The following is a 27,045-nucleotide window of genomic DNA, read 5'->3' as shown; positions in this document are numbered from 1 at the left end:
AGTTATCTTCAAAGACAAAAAGAAATTTCAGAAATTTAAATATTCTGAAATTAAAACACTTATGTACTCTTCATGAAAAAAACATCTAGAGTATATATATAACTGAAAATGAAAGCAAAAATTCAAGAAAAGAAAAATTGATATTATAAAAGAAAGTAGTTAGTGAAATACAGTCTAGTTAACATTTGGACAAAAAATTAATGTAAATGTCAAATTATCATTAAAAGGCTGTATGTTGTCCAATGTAAAAATGATAATTGTTTAATAATCTGGATTTAAAACTCCAATTTACAACAAAGAGCAGTAAGTGGAGAGAGGAAGCAGGAAGTAAAGGCATAGTAAGTTTCCCAAAGAAAGGAGTGGGCTCAGAAGAGCCAATGTTGCTTTTCTCTTTGAACTCCAAGTTCAAAGTCATGTCAATAGCTTGAAATTGGCCTGGGGGGAAGCATTTACACCACCGAAATCAGCAAATATTACCAATAAGGCTTTTCTTTTTTTCCTCAGAGAGCCACTATTGTCCCACAGGGTATAGTCAAATACCTAGTCTTTTTTTTTTATTTTATATTTTTATAGTGTGGTAAAACACACATAACATAAAATTCACAATTTTAACCATTTTTAAGCATGCAATTCAGTGGCATTAAGTACTTTCACAATGCTGTACAACCACCATCACACCATTTAAGAAAGTCTTAAAGTAGTCAAGTAACTTAAACTTACCAATCCGGCCAAAAGGACATGAAGTAAAAGGCAATTTCATCAGGAACTGAAAACCCAGTGTCTAGAGAATCAGACAATAGGATGGACTCAAGGCTGTGGGCAGTAAACAAATATCATGGAGCTGCATGGCTTTCCATTACAATGGCTATGGTCAGGAGCTGGGGTGGGAATTTTGCCTCCTTAATGTACCTAGCTAGGGATAGGGGTTCTAGAGGAGAAGATGTGGTCTCAAAAGATTCAGGCTGACTCTACATTTCAAACATTCCCCTAACTTAGCCCTTTTATCTTTTGAATCAAACAAACCAGAAAGGTGCAAGAGTAGTTTCCAACATGGGCAATATACTGGAATCGCCACATCAACTCTTAAAAAGCAGAAAGGTGCAAGAATAGTTTCCAACATAGGCAATATACTGGAATCACCAGATCAACTCCTAAAAAGCACTGATACCCAGGCCCACCCAGACCAATTGCAACAGAATCTGTGGGAATGTAGCCAGGACTGAGAGCCACCAGTGTAAAGCCACAACTTTCAGTAAGGGACTGCAAACCTGCATGAGTCTGCATCAGGTAAGGGACTCCCCCCTCTACTGTAACTTACCTTGTGAACATCATTCCAGGGAGTCAGAAACCACAGAGGGAAAGAACATGAAATGGAAAGACACACAGTTCATAAACTGAGCATCAAATTGACAAGGAAAGCAATGGAGGCACCTCCCGAAGCACCACCTCAGCCAAGATTAAGCCAGTAATTTAAATCCAAATTAGAAATTGGCTAAATCTTCCACCGGTTTCATTTCTTCCACTCAGTTCTTTCTGCTGTTTTTGGCTTTGTTTTCTCCCTAGAGGTGATCCCTGTGGATTGTGCCAAACAAGTCTATTCTGATCGATTCACTGCTATTAAGATATTTTCTAAGATTACCCAGCCTCTGTGGGATTATTCAGAGAATTTCCAAACCATTCAGAGGTAGCAAACCTATAAAATGCTGGAATGCATTATCAGAAGGCTGCTGTAAGATACCAGTTAATAATACATTGTCTTCCCACAAATGGGCTAGGACAGAAGCCCTGAATAGCCCAGGATGTTACTGAAGTTGGTTTCAGCTGGCTGCCAATGCTTCTCAAAATAAATGTACAGCCCAGTCCACTTGAAAGATGAAACATTAGAAACAGGTCCTAGTCTGAGCTCTGTACTCTCCTTGAGAAGGTGGAAAAGGAAAGTGAACCAGCAATAATTCTCCTAGAAAACAGAAGCCAATATGGGAAGCTTTGGCCAAACCTAGGCCAGCTGTGTGGCACCAACTACCCTTGAAATATTTATTACCAGATGAGACACTTGTTATGGGTTGGACTGTGTCTCCCAAAACGATGTTGAAGTCTTAATCCCTGGTACCTGTAAATGTGATCTTATTTGCAACTAGGGTCTTTGCAGATGATCAAGTTAAGGCAAGGTCATTAAGATGGGCCCTAATCCAATATGACTGGTGCCCTTATAAACCAGGGAAATTCTGATAAAGAGACAAACATTTACAGAGGGAGGATGACGTGAAGACACAGAGAGAACATCATCAGCAAGCTAAGGACCACCCGAGGCCACCAAAAGCTAAGAGAGCAGGCACTGAACAGAGACTCCCTCCTAGCTCTCAGAAGGAACCAACCCAGCTGACACCCTGATTTCTGACTTCTGGCCTCCAGAACAAAGATAATAAATCCCCGGGTCTAAGTGACCAGGTTTGTTGTACTTTGTTACAGCAGCCCTGGGAAACTAATACAATCATCAAAATACAGTATTGGTTTAAAACCTGGTGGACCATTCAAAACCAGACCACTAATCCAGAGGACTAGGTAAAAAGAGGCATTCAAATATGTAATTCAAAGAAGGCAGGCACCAAACAGAAGTGATTAGAGAAAGCTAACAGGGTGGAGGAAACAGAACCAGGATCAATCACAACACTGAAGAGGAAATTAGTTTCACTTCCTGAACATGGATTTAGAGGCCAGGTACTGCCCTCGGTGCTGGGGATTCGAGAGCAAATAAGGAGTTACTCATCATCTGCCCTGCTAGCCTTTTGTAGATATGGTGTGCCAAGATAGTAAGCAAAGCACTTTGGGATCAAAGGGGTGGGGGAGGCTCACAGAGCAACCTGGGATTTGGGGAAGACTTCCTGGAAAATAGGATATCTAAGCTCAATCTTGAAGGATGAGAAATTGACAGGATGGGCCAAAAGATGCCCATTTTCATAAAGAATCCAAGGGCCTCTTGATAGAGTGTCTAACAGGATGTGATTTTTTTTAAGAGGAAAGAGGCACAATCTTCACATACACATTTGAACATAAAACACCACAAGTTTGTCACCTTCAGAGCTGCAAAACACCCAAAGTAATAACCAGCAGAAACAGTCACTACATTGTAGAGCAGAGGAAACTGTGACCAGTGGGAGAAACCGACCTCAGCATGTGGGGGTATGAGGGCAGGAGGAATAAAAGCACATGTGCCATGCTGTATTTGTTCATGATACACATGAGACACCCCACCTTTGAGAACTACCAGAAAAACATAGAGAACTTTGCAGGAACTCATGACAGCAAGTGGGAGCAAGTCAGAGAAACTACAGCAAAAATGAAAATAATAAGGATCCCATAGGGTTGTTGTAAGAAATGAAGAAAGAATAAGTAATATTTCAAAGCAATTGGGATATATCACCCCCACTCCATCTATCAATGTTTGATCCTATCTGCATCTGTGTTTATCATCTTATGTTGTCATCATTCTCACTTACCAATATTCATTTCTTGAAAGCAACCTATTTTGGGAATGATGGCTCTGTAACACGAATGAGACTGATTTAATGACTGGCAAGTAGCAATCTAATGGGGATCATGGTGGCTACAAGCCTGAACACAGACAGGAATGGCATGGACCTCCTTTGTGCTGCAGCGCTCGGCTAATTGGGTCTAATGGAGGAGCTGGAGGTATTCTCCTTACGTTTTCCTAATGATATTAATGTCTTCATGAGGTTAATGAAACTGCTAACATGGGCCGACTGTGAATGGTTTTGTGTATAATATAAAACCATGTATTCTGAGTCTTATCCAAACACTAGGGATTATTACTGTTGTGGCTCGTTTTCTCTATAAAATCAAGGATGGTTGGGGGGTGGGGGGGGGCTTATTTTTCCTTCTAAGAGCCAGAATCAAAGACCACTAAGGATCTGATTTGATTCAGAAATTCCTAGACTGCTAGGTGGACACCATCTGGTGGGGGGGGGGGGGGGGGAGCGGCGCGGGGTCATTAAAACTATAGCCCTGTTTGGTCATATCCTTTATGGTCTCTACTGCCCCCTGCTGGCCTGAAGAGCGAGGAGCGGATCTCCAGCACCCCCATGGGAGATGGAAAGCACCTGAAGACAAGATAAAATATAAACAGCTATTATTTACTATCACTTACTACGTGCTTTCTAATTTAATACTCACAACATTCCTGTGGGGTAGGTCTTGTTACTGCCATTTTACAGATGCAGAAACCTATGTTCAACTAGTAAGCCAAGTTACCCAAGGACACAGAGCTTATAAGTGGCAGAACCAGGACAAGGTATAAATCTGTCTGGCTCACAACTGTCGTTACACTCCCACCAGGGCATATAGTACAGTAAAAGTACCCATACTTCAAAACCAGATAAATTTGAGTTTTGGGTTTTTTTTATTTTTTTTAACATTTATTTATTTTTGAGAGAGAGACAGAGCGTGAGTGGGGTCGGGGCAGAGAGAGAGAGAGAGAGAGAGAGAGAGAGAGAGAGACAGAATCTGAAGCAGGCTCCAGGCTCTGAACTCTGAGCTGTCAGCACAGAGCCTGATGCGGGGCTCGAACTCATGAACCATGAGATCATGACCTGAGCTGAAGTCGGATGCTTAACCGACTGAGCCACCCAGGCGCCCGAAGTTTTGATTTTAATCCCCCAACTTAAGAGCTGTCTAACATAAACTTTCAATAAGTTATTAAATCTATTTAAATTTGCTGAACTTGTTTTCTTTATCTGCATAATGTGAATCATACCTACCTTGGAGGATTGTTGTGAGGGTTAATAATAAAGTAAGCAAAAGATAGGACCTAGAGTACAGTGGCTGCCCAACAGATGGTGGGTCCTATTTGGAGCTAGAGACAGAAGGTGGACAAGCATCAGCCTTCCTGTGGCTCGGTGGCTGGTTCACTCAGGTCCCCAGGAGGTTTGTAACTCAAAGCTCAAAAAATACCAGAATGCTCAAGTAATGATGCCAATATATCTGAATGGCTCGTTAACACTTACAAACCACTTTTGTGTATATTTTATTTGATCTTCACAAATATGTAACTACAGATGCATAAATATGCCACAATTAATTGAAGAAATTCACAATATGCCCAGCATTACTCTAAGCATATAAAATACATTGCTGAATTTCACCTTCATAACAATCCCACAGGTTGGTATTATTTTTCCCATTGTCTAGATGCAGAAACTGAGGATCAGAAAGGTCAAGTAACCACCCCAGAATCACACTGTACTAAGTAGCTGAGCCAAGACTTGAACACTGGCCAATCTGACCACAGAGCTCATTTCTCATAACCTTCAAGATACACTGCCTTCTTCTGAAGCAGGCAGGGCAAGTATTACATTTTTACTATACACATAGAGATGTTCTGATTCGCATTAAGGTAAACAACTTGTTTTAGTACTCACAAGTTGTATTCGTGAAAATTAAGCCTGAATGGTGACCAGGGGTGTCATTTAGACATTGGCACAAGAAGGTTCCAGGTGTGTCAGGTTTGCAATGTGACATCTGGAGAAGAACCTTATGAAACTACTCATTATCCAAAAGTATTAACATCCAAAGATAAATTCATAATAATGGAAAAAACCAATTATTCACTGAAACTGGAATGAGCAATGAGGCATGAAAAAAATATATTATCTTTTTGCAAATATGGTCCAGTACTTTTACTATAAATTAAAATCTATGATAAATTGCAAATAAATTATATGGACATCTGCAGCAGAGATTAAATAACCAAAGAAAAACTGCACATTTGGGGAATTTTAAGAACATGGAAACCACCTAAGAGAGATGGCTTTCCTTGCAGATTGTTTAGTGGATCCATTTCTTATCTAAAATCTTTTAAAGAACAATTGTGATGGCTCCCACTCACTAGCTCCTTTGAATATGAAGGATTTTCTAAGAACTAGACGGTGAGGACAGGTACCTCCAGCAGTTAATACAGAAAATGCCATTGTCATAATGTCAGATACATAAGGACACCGCAACTCAGGGACTATAATACAGATATATAACGTCTACATACAAATTTATCAAGTTGTGAATACAAGTCTGAAACTTGTAACCATAACATATAGCAAATCAGAATGGAAAGGGAGGCCTTCATAAATATTAATTTCCTCATCTTTAAAAATGGCTTAGGTGTCTATATATCTCAAGATCAGCTTCGAATTTAAAATGAACAGTGAAAAGAGGGGCACCTTGGTGGCTCAGTCGGTTAAGCATCTGACTTTGGCTCAGGTCATGATTTCACAAAGAACTTGAGTTCAAGCCCTGCATTGGGCTCTGTGCTGACAGCTCAGAGCCTGGAGCCTGCTTCAGATTGATTCTGTGTCTCTCTGGAGACTGCTTCGGATTCTGTGTCTCCCTTTCTCTCTGCCCCTCCCCTGCTCATGCTCTGTTTCTCTCGCTCTCAAAAATGAATAAACATCAAAAAAAATTTTAATGAACAGTGAAAAGAATGGAAATAATATATAAATATAAATAAATTAATATTTTGTTTCTTAAAAATTGTATATAAAGGAAAACACTTGTTAAATTACTGGAGATCTTGCTATTTAAAATAAACCTGTGGCTTCTCCCTTCCCTTTTATAAAGTGAAAATAACTTACTGTTCTTCAGTCCCTGTTGTTTAATTTTTAATTTTAACTTACGTTTTTCTTTTATTTTAAATATTTCTATTTCTTCAACAAAGGCTTTGAAGTCCAATAAATAAAGTGTATTAACTGAGAAAAGTCTTCCTGAAACACAAACTTTCCTGCTTTGCAAGGGGAGTTACCCTTTCTGTGACCACAGCATGAATAAAGACACACTTGGACATTCAGCAACACTGAGCCAGGAAGTTGCCTACATCTCATAAACCACTATGAGTCACCACAACTTCAGAGCAAGACAGAGAAATAGCAAGTGTCCACAGTTAAGAAGGAAATCTCCTATCTATGGTGAGAGATGCTTTCATGTAGGGAGCAAAGGCAGCCTTGCCAACCAATGGACATCCCAAATTTCCAGCCTCTCCTCTCCACACCTGTAGCATTTCCTGACCAATGGAGAAGCATAATTTTATCCTATACACCTCCCTTCACAGGTTATTATTTCTGCTCTTTCCCATTCCTGTTGATTGTATCATGTATGTAAGACTTTCTTCTATCCCCAATAGTGAGTCTCTTGGCAAAGCTAAAGGCTTTTCTTTAGTTGTCTCTTGAGACGTATAGAAACTGGGAGTTGGGAAAGCTCTGTTTAGAAGAGCCAAAGCAGACCTAGGTGCTCTCCATACCTTGGGTTGGACCATGGCCCCTGAAGCAGGCAAATGGGCCCAGAGTGTCCATGTGTCAGAACAAAGCCTTATCTTCCTTCCAGCAAGGAAGCTTTCAAAACCCAGCCAGTACAGTAGCTGTCCACCAGACCAAAGTAAATGTCCAGATTCAACTTCATAAGTATGTATGTAGGAGGATAATTTTCACATTTTACTGTGTACTTTCGTCTGGGTGAATAAAATCTCTTCTAGAAAAGAAGGTTGGGAGAAATGCTTTTATTTTCAGAAATTCTTAAAGGGTAAAATCTACCCACACAGCCTAGAGAAGGAAATCAATCAATCCGACACCAGAGCTAAGATTTCACTATATAGTAAGTGTGAGCTGGGAGGGAAGCATGGCAGGGATTCACTTGCCTCCTACATGGTCTCACTGGGAGCCAAGACTGCATTCCATAGTAGGACACTCCAGGCAGCCCTCTGTTCTGCCTCTGAACATAAGAAGTCTAACCCAGGAAGCAAGTCTAACCCAGGAAGCAAGACACATCATTCTACAGCACCTTCCTGAACTGCAGTTTATAAAATGGGATTAGTGTTTTTTTCTAACTGTATAACATTGACTAAATGTTAATGAGTATTATTATTATCTGGAATAAATACACTAGAACTTAAAAAGGAAATGTGCCAAGTTGTATGGTGCATTGTGAAGACTGGACCTAAATTTAGAAGACCTGGGCTCTCGCACTGCTATATACTACCATGTTCCCAGTGTTCTCTCTGGTTCTCAGTTTCCTCGTCTGTAAAACAAAGTGATTCAAAGTTGTGAACTGGCAGTCCCTGGAATGACTGCCCTGTTTCTCAAAAGTTTAATTTAATCATATTTAAATGGAGGACATGCTGTCCAGGCGGCCAGAGCCCCATCACTTTTTTTTCTCATAACTGATCCTCCTTTACACATTTATGAAACCAACCTAGCCCTGAAAAATTTGGGCTAGAAATGCTAAAATCTCAAAGAATATTTCCCAGTCTTAAAAAAAAAAAGAAAAAAAAAACCTACAGTGTTTTTACCCAAGCAGCCACAGCTAGTATTTCCTTGTTCCCTCCCTATTTGAATATCTCAGCTTGAGCTACATTTTGAAAATGAAGAGATAAAGGCAGTCCAGCACGAGGAAGGAAAGTATTGTAAAGTATGACACTGGGACGTGTCATGCCACATCATGGAGATGTAAACAGTCGTGCATGACTATACAGAAGAGTGTAGGGGGAGAAGTAAAGGGAATAGAAAAATTGAGGTGAGAGGCTTAGCAAGAGGCCAACACTGAAAAGAGTTGTGAGCTAGGCTGAAAACCCTGAACTCTGTCCCAAAAACTGAAAAGAGATGGTGGGGGGAAGGGGACAGGGAGGTCACTGAAGGTTTTTAACCTGTTGGATTTCTATTTTAAGCCTCTCTACTCGAGAGGCTGCATGGAAGACAGACAAGTACTTTCCCCCACCAGCATAAAGTACTTTCCCCATTAGTAAAATAAGTTGTGTAGAACAAGGGTTTACACTGCTGGCTGCATATTAGAATCACCTGAGAAACTTGTAAAAGCACTGCTAACCTAGCCTGATGCCAAGAGATTTTTATTTAGTTGAGGGGGTAGAAACAGGTACGATATTTTTTCTTAAATGCTGAAACCTTAAAGATTCTTCTCGCTCTGAAATTCTATCAACTGTGTCAAAGGAGGTTCTTACCATTCAAAGTGAAGCGTGGTGAAAGCCACTTCCTTTATATCCTCAGACCCCAAATCTGGAACAACGTTTGGAAAGTACCTCCAAACAACTTATATCACTCTTCTTCTTTAAATTGGTTTAATCCTTGAGCGTATCAAGCTTCTCTCTGAAAAAGCACAGGATTATTTCAGAGAATGATTTCAAACTCCTATTTTAGAATTTCACACTGTTAAATCATTTAGAAGTGAAAGAATACCAGCACCTCCCAAATAAACGGAAAACTAAAATGAAATATAACAAAGTCTATTCACATCTTATAAGGGATTGTTTTTAATCAGTCAATGAGAATATACATAAAACCTGAGTCTGTGTAATATTTCCCAAAATGAGATACTCCAGCCTGGTAGGAAAGCAGCTCTCTACTCATTTTCTGTCTCTCTCTTCCCCTAGCTTGAACCTGAAGGCATTTGCTTGTTTGCTTGCTTGCCAGTTTTCAAAGCTATTGAGCACTTCCTATGAGCCAAGCATTGTGCCAAGGACTTTACAAATATACATCACCATTTTATTAATGTAGAAACTGAAAAGAGGAAAAATAACTCCCTCAACAACACAGAGCTGGTAAGAAGCAATGCTAGAATTTGAACCCAAGTTCATCCTCCCAAACCCATGTGCTTCACCATCACCCTGCAGGGTACGGCCATTCCTCCCTACTCTCTAATGACATCTTGCCATCTACCCACACCCCCACACCCTCCCTGACCTGTGGATGATTCCACTTTGAGTTCACTCGAAGGATGTGAAGAGGTAAATTAAGAATAGACACACATATAACCCAGATCATCTGATCCTCTCTCAGGGGGTGATCCCTCAGAATGCTGAAGCAGGGTGCCCTCTGCTGTTAAAGATGATGTAGATGTGGGTTAAGAACCGAGGGCCAGGAAGATTCAGAGGGCCTCCTTATAATAAGGAGACCAAAGCTTGAGATGAATTTGTCCCTTATAAACAAACAACTGTACCTCCTGCTCACAAAGAAAACGCTTCTGCTCCATGGGTCTATCCCAAAAAAAAGCCTTCAACTAAAAGAAGCAAGACTTCCATGTCAGTTTTCAAAATTTTGTCCAAATTCAACGCACAGAATCATTACAGTGGTCCTGAAATCAGCCTCCAGTCCTCTGGTTTGATGTTATTTTCCTGTGTTCAGGCTGTTCGCATTAAACGGAAGCTGTGACCTCTACGGCTACCGCCCTCTTCTAACTGCGATTGTGAGAAGGAATGTCTCCTTATATTAGGCATTAAAATGATGCTGAACTTGCTGCTAAGAATCCACAGCCTTGGATGCTTTCTTTCTTTACTCAGAAATTATAAAACATTTAGGGACCCCTGGGGCAAGTTAATCATAAAATATTCAGCAACATCTGTGCCCTATTATTTACTGACAGACTAAACCCAGAAAATATGGCGCCTGTATCGCCGGCTGCCCTTCATCACGTGGGCGCGCACACGGTGGCTGGAGGCGCTGTTCTGCAGTCCTTTGCCTCTTTCTCACTCAGCCCTTCTCCCCAGCACCTCAGTCATGGGCTACCAGTACAAGCCGAAGATTAGAGTCTCCCCAGGCAAAGCAATTTCTAACAAATGGCTCCCGGTCCTGCGGGGATACTGCTGTGTGCCTCGCCTCAGGAATTTACCCAGGTGAGTGGCAGGAAGATTCGATCACAGCCTGTGGAGGGAACTGCAGTGACCCCGGTGAGAGCGCCCCCTGGAGTCTGTGCACAGGCACGCACATGCGCAAGCTTCAGGCTGCTCTGCTCCAGAAACAGAATCCCATAGGAAGGGTTACAGACTAGAGGTTAAGGCACTTGCATTCTGTCAGGCAGTCAATAAACGCACAATCAACACCTCCTCTGTGCCGGGTGCAGTGCTGGGCTCTGGCTTCTGGTCCTGACTGTGCTGCCTTATGACCCTAATACCGTGATCCTCAGTGTGGGTTTCAGGATGGAGGGTGAGGGGAACAAGATAGCCACGTGGAGCGCTGTTGTAAACTACATGGCCCTTCTTATTACCAAATTCTGATAAACAGCTCCCCTCTCCACCACACTCCCCTCCCACTCCCAGCTACATTTTTATTTTGGAAAAAGTTCCTCACAGTATATAGCTGGTCCCTTCAAGAACTATGAATTAGATCCTTTGTAAGCAGAGTGACCATACATACACCCAATTTGTCCAGGACAGTTCCAATTGACATCTGTTCTCCTATTTTATTAATAACATCCTTTTTCCCTCTCAGAGGTGTCCCAGTTTAGGAATGTACTTTATATGGTCACCCTTTATAAGGGCCTTTCCAGATTTAATGTGACTTTCACACACCCATACCAAAGATTTCAGGGCTTCTAGAAACTTCCCCACAAAAATCTCCCTAACTATATTTTAAGAGTCCCAACTGAGAAGTCTCATCACATTGTGTTTCTATCAGACAACATTGCTATAGACCCTTGCTGCTTAAAGTGTCCTTCACAGACCAACAACTTGAATATCACCTGGAAGCTATTAGAAAACAGGAGCTCAGGCCCCATCACAGGTCCACTGAATTAGAATCTGCAGTTAAACAATATCCCCAGGTGATTCATCTCTACACTGAAGTTTGAAAAGTACATAGGACTGGAATAGACATTTTTCCAAAGAAGACATACAGATGGTAAACAGACACTTGAAGAGATGCTCAACATCACTCATCATCATGGAAATACAAGTCAAAATCACAATGAGATATCACCTTACACCTGTCAGAATGGATAGAATCAAAAAGAAATAACACGTGTTGGTGAGAAAGGAGAAAAAAGAAAATGGGAGAAAAAGGAACCCTCATGCACTGCTGGTGGGAATGTAAACTGGTGCAGCTACTGTGGAAAATAATATGGAAGTTCCTCAAAAAATAAAAATAGAAATACCATATGATCCAGAAGTACCATATAATACCAATTCTACTATTTACCCAAAGAAAACAAAAATACTAACTCAAAAAGATATATGCACCCCTATATGTATTGCAGCATTATTTACAATAGCCAAGACCTGGAAGCAACCCAAGTGTCCACTGATAGATGAATGGATAAAGAAAATGTAATATATGTGTACACACACACACACTCACACACACATATATATTACTCAGCCATTTAAAAAAAAAATGAGATCTTGCCATTTGCAACAACATGGATGGACCTAGAGAATATTATGCTAAGTGAAATAAGTGTGACAAATACCATATGATTTCACTTATATGTGGAACCTAAAAAACAACATGAACAAACAAAGCAGAAATAGACCCATAAATACAGAGAACTGATGGCTGCCAGAGGGGAGTGGGATGGGGAGTGGGGGACGGGGAAAATGGGTGAAGGTGAGTGGGAGATACAGGCTTCCAGTTATGGAATGAAAAAGTCGTGAGGATGAAGGGTACAGCCTAGAGAATATAGTTAGTGGTACTATAATAGCTTTGAATGTTGACAGATGGTAGCTACATTTCTGGTGAGCACAGGATAATGTTTAGAATTGTCAAATCACTGTGCTGTACACCGGAAACTAATGTAACATTGTGTGTCAACTACAATTTTAAAAATCTCATTACATTAAAAAATTTTTGAAAAGCACAGTTCAGGGGTCAAATTTTTTTCTTTAAAAGGCTGGATCATGTGGTGCTGAGTGGTTCAGTCAGTTAAGTGGTCGATTCTGGATTTCCACTCAGGTCTGATCTCACAATTCCTGAGTGTCGGGCTCTGAGCTCACGGAGCATGCTTCAGATCCTCTGACTCCCTTTTCTGGCTCTCCCCCACTTGTGCATACGTGCGCGCGCCTCTCTCTCTCAAAAATAAACGTTAAAAAAATTTTTTTAATAAATAAAAGGCTGGATCATAAATAATTCAGGCTTTATGGGTGATACAGTCTCTATCACAACTACTAAACTCTGTCATTGTATTATATATAAGTGAATGAGTGTGGCTGTGTTCCCTTGAAACTATTTACTGGAGCACCTGGGTGGCTCAGTCGGTTGAGCCACCGGCTTCGGCTCAGGTCATGATCTCACGGTTTGTGAGTTTAACCCCCACGTTGGGCTCTGTATTGACAGCACAGAGCCTGCCTCCGATTCTGTGTCTCCCTCTCTCTCTGTTCCTCCCCTACTTGTGCTCTCTCTCTCTCTCAAAAATAAACATTTAAAAAAAAAATTTTTTTTAAAGAAACTATTTGCTGAAACAGGCCATATATTTACTATGGGCTAGACCAGTGGTTTCTCAAATGTTAGTATTCATTAGCATCACTCTGGGAACCTGTTAAAACTTGCTTGCTCATCCTTGCCCTCAGTTTCTGATCAGGTTTAAGCAAGGGTCTGGGAATTTGCATTTCAAGCAAGTTTCCAGGTGATGCCAAAGTTGCTGGACCAGAGACCACAACTTGAGAATCACGACTCTAGAGTTGTGATTTTCAACTCTAGCTGTACGTTAGAGTTATTCAGGAGTCTTTTGAAAAATACCCAAGCCTGGGTCTCACTCCAGACCAATCAAATCACAGTCTCTAAGGGCATTGATACTTTTTAAAAGCTCCCTAGGTAATTTGAATGAGCATCCCAGTATGTGCACATTACAAAATTACCTTCTATTCCCTAAATGACAATGGCAAAGCATTAGGAAGACAGAAATGTTAATGAACCAATTTACAATTATCTGTGAAAAACCTGCACCTTAACACACAAAGACAAGAATTTTACAAGGGGATGTCTTCTTAAGACTCTCAAAGTGGTAAAACCTACAATGTGACTAAGCACAATTTAACACTTTCAGGTTGTTTGGGGAGGTTTTTTTTTATTATTATTTATTTTGAGGGGGGAGGGGCAGAGAGAGGGAGACAGAGAATCCCAAGCAGGCTTTGTGCTGCAGGGCTCAATCTCACAAAGCTTGAGATCATGATCTGAGCAGAAATGAAAAGTTGTATGCTCAATGGACTGAGCCACTCAGGCACCCCTGGGGAGTTATTTTTAAGTGAACAGAAAGAAATATAGGTTATCAGGATTTCCTTCCCATGCTGTTTTGGTATTCCATTTCACAAATAAACAACTCAACAGCAAGTACCAAGACTTGACTCCTAGTTCTGAGCTTGCAAGTCAACCAGCTGTGTGACCTTGGATAAGTCTCTTGAGCTTGTGCTTTCTTGACTGTAAAATGAGAGGGTTTGGCTTGTGTCCCCTCCAGCTCTACATGTTTTTGCTTTATGATTTGCATTTTATGAATCACGACTTTCTGTAAACATTTCAAGATTTTTCTCTCTGGCAGTAGCAGCGGGTATTGTGTCCATAGGATCAGGCCAAGAGTGAAAGCAACTGCTTATACAGAGATGCCCTGCATGTGATTTTTGTTTATGGGGTAGCAAATTCTGAGCACCATGGAACTTGCCATCTTGGTGGACCACCCTTAGAAATCAGAATCATGGCCAGGGTCAGTATCAGGTGGAGATTTCACCTACTGTGCCAAGCTCTCACCTACTTTGAATAGTGATATTGATGCATGGGAAGAAAGGAGAATGAATAACCTTAACCATGGACAAAGAGAATAAAAACTGTCTTAGGATATAGGAGGCTTTATCCTTGGGCTGAGGAAAGAACAGAACAGATGCAAGAGAAGTCAACAGAGATATCTCAGCAACTGTATGAGAATAGAGGTCACGTGGGAAATGACAATTGCTACATTCAGTGGGACAGGGAATAAGAACACTCATGAACCAGAGGAAAATAGAAAGAAAGGCGGTAGTCATATGTATGACTTCCTGCATCTATGTTTCAGGGCTAAGTCTCTTGAAAATAGTCCAAATGCCCTTAGAAAGTCCTATAAATGCACAATAAGATCAATTCTGATTCTTTGGGAAAACCCAGTGAACAAAGGTGCCCCTGCTACTAGACAGACTTTGGACATTAGGAATCATAATTTCTATATGGGCTTTTAAGGAAGACATTTTATTAACTTACTTCACTAGATGTCCTTTCTACTGAATAGTTTTTTCTATATCATACACGATGGGAACTAGTTTTCCAATTAGATATTTAACTTTTACTACTCTAAATAATCTCAATTTAACAAGGAATTAATTAAATGGATATAGTGAAAAAGCAAGTGGAATGATCACTAACAGCAATCTTGTAATTCCATCTTTTATCAACAACGTGTGAATCAGTGTAGGTTAAGCCAGTCTCTTTCTTCCCATGAAGTCCTCTCTGGATTCATAAAGTAGAAACTTTCACCAACACATCCACCCTCTTGAGGAACTTCCATCAACAACTCCACCCTCTTGATCTTCGGGAAGAGAAGAGAAGCAACTTATCTGATTGTTGAAAATGGGATAAAATGCATAGCTCATGCATATCTTTGGTTGAGTCTCGAGAACTAAAATAAGATTCTAAAAACTGAAAATTATGGATTTGGCTGAATATTACTAAGCATTCCTATTACAGTAGGGAGGAAATCTGAAAAAGATATGAAAGTGACAGTTACTGAAGAAAACAAGCATTACATGTTTATTCTCCAATAAAGTACATATTAGATTAGCACTTATTTTTCTTTTTAATCTGAAATGTGATACTATCTTGTACATTAATCTCCCACTTTTTTTTTCCACATAATATTGTATCATTGGAATCCATACAGTTCAAAATATGTAAATCTGGTTTACTCTTTTTAATTTTGGTATAACAGTTTGTAGTAAAGATTATTATAATCAATCCAACTATTCTCCTATTAATGTTCATTCAAGTTGTTTCCAGCTTGGGGTTTTTTTTTGCCAGTACAAACAACACTAAATAAATATCCTTATTCATATATCCTTAAACACTTGCACTTCTGCTCTTTATTATAAATTACAAAAAGGGATTACAAGATCAGATGATATCATGTATTTTACACCTTCACAGATATTGCCAGATGCTTTCCCATCAACTTCTAGCAATTCAAATTCCACCCAGCAATGTACAACTACCCATTTTGTATTTTCACCAACACTTAGTGTTTCCAAAGTTTCCCATTTTTACCACACTAATTGTTTCTTATTTCCCTGAGTACGGGTGAAATAAGCATCTTTTCATGTCTTTACTAGCTATCTGTATTCTTCTGTGAATTATCTGTGCATATACTTTGCCCATTTTTATTAGGTCATTTGCCTTATTCTTATCCATTTATAGGAAGCCTTTGTTTATCAAGCTTCTTAAATTTTGTCCATCATAGATGTTGAAATATTTTTTTTCCTTTTTGTCTTCTAGCCTTTGCTTTCATTTATGTTATACTTAAACATACAAATGTTGATGTTTTTTGAAATTTATTACATTAGTCTCTTATTGCAATTGGGTTTCCTGTTAGGAAGTTCTCTCTACCCATGGTTATGAAAACATACTCCTAAATTTCATTATTCTATATTTCTACACTGAAATCTTTATGTATATATACATATATATATATATATATATATATATATATATATATATGTGTGTGTGTATGTGTGTGTGTGTGTAAATCATAAATTTATAGTACCTGACTTCAGAGCAATTTGGCAAGGTATCAAGTTCTTTTAAATATATATAAACTATGGGGTGCCTGGGTGGCTCAGTTGGTTAAGCGACATGGCTCAGGTCAGGATCTCACCATTCATAGTTTGAAATCTGCGTCAGGCTCTGTGCTGACAGCTTGGAGCCTGGAGCCCGCTTCAGATTCTGTGTCTCCCTCTCTCTCTACCTGCCCATGCTTGCACTGTGTGTGTGTGTCTCTCTCTCAAAAATAAACATTTTTTAAAAAGCATATATAAATATATATATAAATATATATATATATATATATATATATATATATATATATATATATATATGCAATTTAATTTCTAAGAATTTGTCCTAAGGAAATACCTCATGTGCCCAAATATTTCTGTACAACAATAGTCACAGGAAAGAGGTAATCTAAAATGTCCAAAATCAGAAGATAGGTAAAACAAACTATGCTATTTATAATAGATTTTGTAATAGAATTTTATACAGATATTAAAATTTGGTTCATAAATATTTTACAACTCCTTTGTAATATATAGCAAATATATATTAAGTGAAAAGAAGTATAAAATACCAAATATCATTTGACTACATTTTTGCACAAAGATAAAGTAAAAGATCAGAGGGATATATACCAAAATGTTCTACTCTTAAAAGAGTGGTTTGCACCTTGTCCACATTCATTATTTAATCCTCTGCAAGATTTGGGGTTGAGATTATAGGTCATGTTATTTTTCTTGTCTCTGTTTCCTTTTTCCTCTACAATTAGCATATGTTGCTCTTGTACTTAAAAAAAGAATACCAAAAAAAAAAAAGAATACAATAATTTCAAAAGTAAAAAGAGTGAGCCTCCAAACCCAGTATGTATTCTGGTCCTATGTTTCTTCTCAATCTGCTTCAAAACAGTCGTATTTCAGTTGATTGCTACTTCTCTTCTCTTTTCCCTGGTGCAGATATCATGTGGACACACGGCAGATTTATAATTACTCATCCTCTGTTCAACACGTCTATTATTTTCATCATGGCTCTAGTAGGTGTGTGTCATGTGGGCAACCATGGAAAAACAATGAAGCAGCTCATCAACACTGCTGCAGAGTCAAACAGGAAATGAAAGGCTAAGTTGAGACGAGGCATCATTTGTAGCCAGTATATCCAGAATTTCAGCTTTTGTGTAGAGAGAAAAATTAGGGGGAAATTGGAATTGCATTTACTGTCCATATGTTAGAATAAACAAAGAGAGCTTGTCTGCTCACCTACTCCCTCCCACCGCAATACAATTTGTGCTATCATTTTATACATTTGCTTTGCTTATGCAGAAAATAAAACAGACATGCTATTTCTTGTTCTGTTTCCTCTTCTATCTCAGTAATGTAACTTCAGCCCTATCAACTGGCCCTGTTTGACCAGTGCCTAGAACCACAGGCTTCTCTTAAACCTTGAGGCAAAAGCACAATTCATTCGGCTCTGTTGTCCTCTCCTGAAGTCAATTATTCTACTGGGAAAGAGTAGTTTGCTCCTAGATCCCATTCACTCTTTAGTCATCCATAGAATCAAAGCATGTTGGAACTCAAAAGGTCTTAGATAATAATAGCTATCATTTAGAGTGCTTACTACATATTCAGTATTCTGAGAGTCATGCATAAAAATTAACACACTTAATCCTGACCACTCTCAAGTAGGTTCTATCTTCATTACAAAGATCAGAGAAATGAGGCACAGAGAGGTTAGATTAAATTGCCTGTGTCACACAAAAAAATATTCTAGGATTGGAACACATGTTGTCTGGCACCGAAGTCCCCTTAACCCCCATGCTCTGCTTCCCCATCATCATTTGTACATCAGGTCCTCATGGAGACTACCAAGTAGCATTCTCACTGTGGAAAAATTAGAAAGCACGGAATACAGAAGCAATCCATCATTCATGTATCTGTCTTTTATTTTCATTTATGGTGTTTCTGACATAAGGGAAAAATTTACTCTTTATGTGCCATACCTTTCCATTGTATATTTTCTGCCTGTGGTAGCATACTTAGATTTCATGCCTCTAGATGATATATGGATATAGATAGTCACCTATATGTACTTCAGTTTTTCTACATTTATTTACTTATTCTATATCCTATTTATTTCACTCCTTTTGAAACATTTATATCTCTAATTCAAGTAGAATTTATTTTGATGTGGTATGATGTAACATTTCCAAAATTGTTTAATCAATGTCTAGCCTGATTTATGACACATTCAATCTTTTCTTGCTGATTTTAAATGTAACCTTTATCACATGAATATATTTCAGGACTCTTCCTCTATTCCATCAATATGTGTCTCATTAGGACTTTTTATTTTCCATATTCTAACTTTTAATGCATTTTAATATTTCATTGGGGGACAACCATGTAAATTATCATTCCTTTATAAAATTTTCCTCAATATTTGGAAAATAATTGTTATCACTTAATATAACTTCTCATTCAAGCAATCCCTATCAAAATAACACCAGCATTCTTCACAGAGCTAGAAAAAACAATCCTAAAATTTGTATGGAACCAGAAAAGATCCAAAATAGCCAAAACAATCTTGAAAAAGAAAACCAAAGCTAGAGGCATCACAATCCCAAACTTCAAGATGTATTACAAAGCTGTAATCATCAAGATAGTATGGTACTGGCACAAAAACAGACTCAGATCAATGAAACATAATAGAGAACCCAGAAATGGACCCACAGACATATGGCCAACTAATCTTTGACAAAGCAGGAAAGAATATACAATGGAATAAAGACAGTCTCTTCAGCAAATGGTGCTGGGAAAACTGGACAGCAACATGAAGAAAAATGAACCTAGACCACTTTCTTACACCATACACAAAAATAAACTCAAAATGGATGAAAGACCTAAATGTAAGACAGGAAGCCATCAAAATCCTAGAGGAGAAAGCAGGCAAAAACCTCTTTGACCTCAGCCGCAGCAACTTCTTACTCAACACATCTCTGGAGGCAAAGGAAACAAGCAAAAATGAACTATTGGGACCTCATCAAAATAAAAACCTTCTGCACAGCGAAGGAAAAAATCAACAAAACTAAAAGGCAACCGACGGAATGGGAGAAGATATTTGCAAACTACCTATGAGATAAAGGGTTAGTATACAAAAGCTACAAAGAAACTATCAAACTCAACACCCCAAAAACACATAATCCAGTGAAGAAATGGGCAAAAGACATGAATAGACACCTCCAAAGAAGACATCCAGGTGGCAAACAGACACATGAAAAATGCTCAACATCACTCATCATCAGGGAAATACAAATCAAAACCACAATGAGATATCTCACGCATGTCAAAATGGCTAACATTAACAACTAAGGCAACAACAGATGTTGGCAAGGATGCAGAGAAAGAGGATCCCTTTTACACTGCTGGTGGGAATGCAAACTGGTACAGCCACTCTGGAAAACTGTATGGAGGTTCCTCAGAAAACTGAAAATAGAACTACCCTACAACCCAGCAATTGCACTACTAGGTATTTACCCAAGGGATACAGGTGTGCTGTTTCGAAGGGGCACATGCACTCCAATGCTTATAGCAGCACTATCGACAATAGCCAAAGTATGGAAAGAGCCCAAATGTCCATCAATGGATGAATGGATAAAGAAGATGTGGATTATATATACAATGGAGCTAAATGGGTAAGAGGCTTAAGGAGTCTACTCCTGAAATCATTGTTGCACTATATGCTAACTTAAACAATTTAAACTAACTTAAACAATTGTAAATTAAACAATAAATTAATTTAAACACACACACACACACACACACACACACACATATGACTTCTCATTCAAGAATCTTGTGTGTCTGTGCATGTTTTCAAGCCTCCATTTCATGACCTTCAGAAAGAGCTTATTTAAAGGAAATAGTTTTAGGGGAGCCTGGGTGACTCACTGGAGCATCTGAGTTGATTTCAGCTCAGGTCGTGATCTCAAGGTTTGTGGAACTGAGCCATGCATCATGCTCTGTGCTGACAGCTTGAAGCCTACTTAGGATTCTCTCTCTCCCTCTCTTTCTGCCCCTCCCCTGCTTGCACACACGTGCACTCTCTCTCAAAATAAACAAATAAACTTAATAAAGGACATGGCTTTACAGTGTTTTACAGATTATTAAACCACTCTTACTATGTTAAAAATCATATACTATATTGAATAAAATTGGTGAAAGTGGGCATCCTTGTCTCATACCTGACTGTAGGGGAAAAGCTCTCAGTTTTTCACCATAGAGTATGATGTTGGCTGTGGATTTATCATATAAGGCCTTTATTATGTTGAGATATGTTCCCTCTAGACCTACTTTACAGAGGCTTTTTATCATCAATGGATGTTGTAGTTTGTCAAGTGCTTTTCTGCCTCTATTAAAATGATCATATGGTTTTTATCCTTTCTCTTATTGATGTGACACACCATATTGATTGTTTTGCAAATATTTTCTAAATGTTTATTTATTTATTTTGAGAAAGAGAGAAAGCACAAGCAGGGGAGGGACAAAGAGAGGAGAAGAGAGAGAATCACAAGCAAGCTCCACACTGTCAGCACAGACCCTGATCCGGGGCTCGATCTCATGAACCATGAGCAGAAATCAAGAAAGAAATCAACCAACTGAGACACCCAGGTGCCCCAGATTGTTTTCCAAATATTAAACTACTTTGTATCCTGGGAATAACTCCCATCTCATTGTGGTATATGATTTTCTTTTTTTTAATTTTCTTTAATATACTGTTAGATGTCCATTCTCACCACTGTTATTTAACGTAGAACTGAAAGTCCTAGCCACAGCAATCTGGCAACAAAAAGAAAGAAAAAGCATCCAAATCAGCATGGAAGAAGTAAAACTTCCACTATTTGCAGATGACATGATACTATATATGGAACACCCTAAGGACTCCACCAAAAAAAATACTAGAACTGATAAATGAATTCAGTAAAGTCACAGGATACAAAACCAATGTGCAGAAATCTGCTGCATTCCTCTACACTTATAATGAAGCAGCAGAAAATGAAATTAAGAAAACAATCCCATTTACAATTGCACCAAAAACAATAAAACATCTAGGAATAAAGTTAACCAGAGAAGTGAAAGACCTGTACTCTGAAAACTATAAAACATTGATGAAAGAAATTCAAGACAACACAAAGAAATGGAAAGACATTCCATGTTCATGGGTTAAAAGAACAAATATTGTTATAAGTCTATACTATGCAAAGCAATCTACAGACTTAATGCAATCCCTATCAAAACACAAACAGCATTTTCATAGAATTAGACCAAACAATCCTAAAATTTGTACAGAACCACAAAAGACCTCAAATCGCCAAAGCAACCTTGAGAAAGAAAAACAAAACTAGAAGTATCACACTTCTAGATTTCAAGTTATATTACAAAGCAGTAGTAAATAAAACAGTATGATATTGGCATAAATACTGTCACATAGATCAATGGAATAGAACCTAAAACCCAGAAATAAACTCACAATTATATGGTCAATTAATCTTTGACAAAGGAGGAATGAATATACAATGGGAAAAAGACAGTCTCTTCAACAAATGATGTTGGAAAAAATGGACAGCCATATGCAAAAGAATGAAACTGGACCACTTTCTTACCCATACACAAAAATAAACTCAAAATGGATTAAAGACCTAAATGTAAGACCTGAAATCATAAGAATCCTTGAAGAGGGGCATCTGGGTGGCTCAGTTGGTTAAGTGTCTGACTTCAACTCAGGTCATAATCCCACAGTTCGTGAGTTCAAGCCCCATGTTGGGCTCTGTGCTGACAGCTTGGAGCTTGGAGCCTGCTTTGGATTCTATGTCTCCCTCTCTCTCTCTGTCCCTCCCCCACTTGTGCTCTGTCTCTCTCTCAAAAATAAATAGACATTAAAAAAATAAAAAAATAAATCCTTGAAAAGAGCACAGGCAATAATCTCTGACATTGGCTGTAGCAACATTTTTCTACGTGTCTCCTGAGGCAAGGGAAACAAAAGCAAAAATAAACTATTGGGCCCACATCAAAATAAAAAGCTTCTGCACAGCAAAGGAAACAATCAACAAAACTAAAAAGCAACCTACTAAATGGGAGAAGATATTTGCAAATGATATATCCAATAAAGGGTTAGGATCCAAAATATATAAAAAACTGATACAACTCAACACCCAAAAAATGAATAATCTGATTAAAAATGGCAGAAGACATGAACAGACATCTCACCAAAGAAGATATATAGGTGGCCAAAAGACACATGAAAAGATGGCCAACATCACTCATAACCAGGGAAATGCAGACCAAAACTACAATGAGATATCACCACCTCACACCTGTCGAATGACTAAACTCAACAACACAAGAAACAAGTAGATGTGCAGAAAAAGAAACCCTCTTGTACTGTTGGGGGGAATACAAATTAGTACAGCTACTGTGGGAAACTGTATGGAGGTTCCTCAAAAAATTAAAAATAGAAGTACCCTAAAATCCATCAATCACACTACTGGGTATTTAACCCAAAACACAAAAACACTAATTCAAAGGGATACATGCACCTCTATGTTTATAGTAGCATTATTTACAATAGCCAAACTATGAAAGCAACCCAAGTATCTATTGATAGATGAATGGATAAAGAAGAGGTGGTGTACACACGCACACACACACACATACACACATACACACACACACACACATACACACACACTTGAATATTATTCAGCCATCAAAAAAGAATTAAATCTTGCCATTTGCAATAACCATGGATAGATCTAGAGAGTATAAGGCTAAGCAAAACAAGTCAGTCAGAGAAAGACAAATACCATATGATTTCACTCACATGTGGAACTTAGGAAACAAAATCAAACAAACAAAGGAAAAGATTGAGAGAGAGAGAGACAAACCAAGAAACAGACTCATAACTATAGAGAACAAACTGATGGTTACCAGAGGGAATTTAGGTCGGGGGATGGAAGAAATAGCGGATGGGTATTAAAGAGTACACTTACCATGATGAAAAAAAATAATTTTGAAAATGATATACTATAAGAAGCATATAGAAGACAGAGAGCCACCCTGGTCTCCCTATGCAAAGATATCCACTGCTTTAATTTTGACGGATATCCTTCCATTTCTCCTTTCTATGTACATATACATACCTGAAATTACGTATTTTATATAGTGTGAAATTTATTTTCATTTCATAATATATTATGAGTTTGTTATTTTAAAGAAACTGGATTTATCAAGGTCCAACTTCTAAACAATTAAGTCCTGGTTCTACTGCCCAGTGTTTGTCTAAGGCACACATTCTATATTAGTAATAATATAATGAATACATTCTATTCCATTGTACGGATATTCTACACTTTATTTAACCAATTCACTATACTGGAGAGTACAATGGTTATCCATTTTTATTACCATATATTACTTTGCAATATATATCCTTTATCTTCATCTTCGAAAAGTTCTCCAATTACTTGCTTTGGATAAATTTGTTAAATGTGGAATTAATGGGTGTATATAGTATAGTGTATACATACTGTTCAGGTTCTTTGTAGATATTGCAGGACAAGCCTGTAAAAGCTGATTCCAAGTTCTACTATGACATAAATATCTAGAGTTCCCATCTCTTTGCAGTCACATCACTAGGCATTAACACAAAGTATTGAGAATCTTTTAAATCCTTGCCAATCTAATGGGGAAAACCAAATTTCACTGTTGCTTTAGTCATTTCTTTCCAGCACATAAAATTCCATGATAGTTAAGGCTTTATTAGAAATATGCTTTATTGGGGCGCCTGGGTGGCTCAGTCGGTTAAGCGTCCGACTTCAGCTCAGGTCACGATCTCACGGTCCGTGAGTTCGAGCCCCGCGTCGGGCTCTGGGCTGATGGCTCAGAGCAGAGCCTGGAGCCTGCTTCCGATTCTGTGTCTCCCTCTCTCTCTGCCCCTCCCCCGTTCATGCTCTGTCTCTCTCTGTCTCAAAAATAAATAAACGTTAAAAAAAAAATTAAAAAAAAAAGAAATACGCTTTATTAACAAAATTAACATTTTTCATCAAATATTTAAATTATCTGATAATATCACAAAGTATTTTTTTATTTTTACTTACAAAATATTTTTTCCCATCTTCCTTCTTTTAACTTTAATAAGTCAGTTTTTAATTGGGTATGTCTGTTGTAGATAGACACAAATAATTAGATTATATTTTTACATGCAATTTGACAGTCTTGGTCTTTTAAATTTTTTTTTAATTTTTTAATATATTTTATTTTATTTTTGAGAGAGAGAGACAGAGTGTGAACAGGGGAGGGGCAGAGAGAGAGGGAGACACAGAATCCAAAGCAGCTTCCAGGCTCTGGGCTATCAGTACAGAGCCCAATGTGGGGCTTGAACACACAAACCATGAGATCATGACCTGAGCCAAAGTCAGACGCTTAACTGACTGAGCCACCCAGACACCCCAAGAATCTTAGTCTTTTAATAAGGAGACTTTACTCATTTTTATTTACTGGCATGTGGCTTTACTAGATATTCAGTGGTATCTTGGAAGCACTGATCTATGTATAGTTCCATTAAGTTATATTTACTTTCCAAAAATATTTTAAACTGACACTTCTCTAGCTATAAACATTAAAATGAAAAATTATATTTAGAGTCCACCATAATTAAAATTTTAGCATAATTGTACATACTACTACTTTTCTAATAATCTAACTTTCCATTCTTTATATTTTTCATCTGTTATCATTTTTACCTTAATTTTGTTCTCATGAAAACTATTTTGGCATTTGCATTCAGTTTTATAATCTGATTTGCTGTGTTTAATATATTCCAGTGTTCACTACCAGCCTTCCCATACTCTACAGACACGAGGGAGGCATGTTGATCATACAAAGCTGGGTTTTATTAAACGTGCTCAGCAGAACAGAGCATCACCTAAAAGAGGTCTCAGAAGGGTCTGCTAAAGGGAAGACGAGCCTAGGAAGGAAAGTTTCAAGGTTTCAGAAGCTGGTGTTAGTTATAGAGTTTCAAGTGGAAGTAAGTATGGCCAGGCAGGAATTGGTCACGATTTATTTATTTTTTTTTTTTTAATGTTTTTATTTATTTTTGAGACAGAGAGAGACGGAGCATGAGCAGGGGAGGGGGAGAGAGAAAGGGAGACACAGAATCCGAAGCAGGCTCCAGGCTCTGAGCTGTCAGCACAGAGCCCGACGCGGGGCTCGAACTCACAGACCATGAGATCATGACCTGAGCCGAAGTCGGACACTCAACCGACTGAGCCACCCAGGCGCCCCTGGTCACGATTTATAACTGGGCCAGTTGCTGGAATAATCAGTGGTCTTATCTTTGGAATACAAGTCTATGTGGAGTTACTGTGAAGACAGTTTGTCTGTGGTCTTATCAGCTTAGCTGTGGGTCTGAATGAACTGGTGTTAAAACACTCTGGGATCAGTCTTACATTTGGCGGTTTTATAGTCTGTTTTGCCAGCCAATTATGTTTTGTTTCATTTATCACTGCAAATCACTATTTTTGCTTCATCTACTTGTTATTTAAAATACACCTTCAAATATTATTTTAAAAAGTATGGGGCACCTGGGTGGTTCAGTCAGTTGGGCTCTGACTTCAGCTCAGGTCATGATCTCACAGTTCATGGGTTTGAGCCTCTCATCAGGTTTTGTGGTAACAGCTCGGAGCCTGGAGCCTGCTTCGGATTCTGTGTGTCTCCCTCTCTCTCTGCCCCTCTCCTGCTCGAGCTCTATCTCTATCTCTCAAAAATAAATAATAATATTAAAAATAAATAAAAGTAAAACATTTTCTAAGTTCATGAATACCTGAGTTTTGTTCTCTTTTGTTTTTTTCTGTTGACTCCACCACTTGAAAGATTGCTTATTTGGGTACAGATTTCTTGGTCACAACCTCTTTCCCTCAGAATTCTGTAAATATTATCCCATTGTCTTCTGACATTTAATGATACAGAAAAAGGAACTCTGATGCCAGGATTTTTCTTTTTTCTTTTTCCTTGAATATTTGAGAATTTATTTTCCTTTCATTCAGAAACTTTGTTGGTATATATTTACGTGTGGATTTCTTTTTAGATCTTGTCTGGAGTACAGGAGCCCTATTTTGTCTATAGACACAGACATCTTTTCAACCCAGGAACAGTTTTATCAATTATAGCTCTGATAATTGTTTTTGTTCTATGTATTTATTTTTCCTTTCAGGAATACCTATAATTCCTAGGTTTGCTCATCAATCTCTGTTTTCTACACCTTTCTATTGTTTCTTTCATCTACTCCTCTTTTTCTTGATATTCTGTGATGTTCCTAGGTTTGTCTTCTCATAACCATTTTAGTTTTTAGTAGTGCTAATTCTGCTCTCACTCTCTCTTAGCAGTAAGGCACACTAGTTGAGAGCACACCCCCTGCATCCCCTGGATTAGAAATC

The 27,045-nt window shown here is 38.4% G+C and overlaps 1 protein-coding gene across 5 annotated transcripts in view; it reads right to left on the bottom strand.

Annotated features, from left to right (window-relative positions):
- The window catches only part of PLPPR1 (phospholipid phosphatase related 1), a 590,963-nt gene that overhangs the window by 522,606 nt on the left and 41,312 nt on the right, over positions 1-27,045 (bottom strand). For 3 of the 5 annotated variants that reach the window (XM_042913315.1, XM_042913305.1, XM_042913308.1), the window contains exon 2: positions 9,014-9,158. The gene's annotated coding sequence lies outside the window, so the exon portion shown is untranslated. Of the gene's footprint in view, positions 1-9,013; positions 9,159-10,008; positions 10,342-27,045 lie in introns of those variants that run through there. The other 2 variants (XM_042913306.1, XM_042913307.1) reach the window with 2 other exon arrangements.

The sequence above is a fragment of the Panthera leo genome, chromosome D4, assembly GCF_018350215.1.
Source record: "Panthera leo isolate Ple1 chromosome D4, P.leo_Ple1_pat1.1, whole genome shotgun sequence".
Lineage (NCBI taxonomy): Eukaryota > Metazoa > Chordata > Mammalia > Carnivora > Felidae > Panthera > Panthera leo.
The sequence above is the reverse complement of the archived record's forward strand: the minus strand, read 5'-3'. Positions and strand labels throughout refer to the sequence as shown.